Source organism: Echinops telfairi, unplaced genomic scaffold (assembly GCF_000313985.2).
Source record: "Echinops telfairi isolate 266 unplaced genomic scaffold, ASM31398v2 ScPeMD7_2010;HRSCAF=2546, whole genome shotgun sequence".
Classification (NCBI taxonomy): Eukaryota; Metazoa; Chordata; class Mammalia; order Afrosoricida; family Tenrecidae; genus Echinops; species Echinops telfairi.
In genome coordinates, this window is record NW_022105908.1 from 21,619,007 (window position 1) to 21,619,885 (window position 879).

An 879-nucleotide genomic window follows, 5' to 3' on the forward strand; every position below is an offset into this window, starting at 1 on the left:
CTTATATACAACCAGACACCTCATGGGATTTGGTTCCTTGGTTTGGAGAGTTAGCGTCATGGTTTCATGAGACTTGCCAGATAATTGGCCTAATAACACGTTTCGTGCTTCTGTTCTATTTCCTAGTTCCTGCTAGTGTTGGATTACCCATCAGTAAGGTAAGTGTGGTCTTGCTTGTACTTTTTGCTGATCCGCAGTGAAGATTTCATTCCGAGGCACAGCTGACATGGGTCTCACTCCCATCGCCACAGCATCTTCCTATAGAATTAAAGTTTCAAATGTATAATTCCCGGCAGAGTTAGAATACCCAGCAGACACCAGTAAGCCCATGCTTACTTTGATTATTGGTTAATCCACCTTTTCATATTGTCTGGAGTCTTGGAAGCTTGCCATTGGTCATTCTAAAACACCAAACTTACTGCCATCAAGTTGATTCTGACTCATAGCAATCCTGTAGGACAATGTCCCTGTGGGTTTCTGAGCCTGTAAGTCCACAGGAGAAGAAGCCTGTCTTTCTCCTGTGGAGAGCCGCCTGGTCTCCTACGGCTCACCCTGCCATTATCAGTCCAAGGTGTGACCACAAGGCCACCAGGGATCCACATCTAAGACACAACTGTCTCTATTCACTCGGAGCAATCGAAAGAGAGTCTGCAATAACAGTAGGATATGGAATGTGTTCACGGAATGTGCTTCCGTGAACAACTGTCTTCTTTGTCCTGAGACTAGAAGAGCTGGTGGTGCCCGGGACCATTATCGAATGTTTGGATCAAAGGTTCTATAGAAAGATCTCAAATTCAGGGGGGCGTAGACAGAATTTCAAATTCTCATGGACTCTTGGACTGCAGCGTCATGGATGAAGCACTGAAACTATTGCCCCAA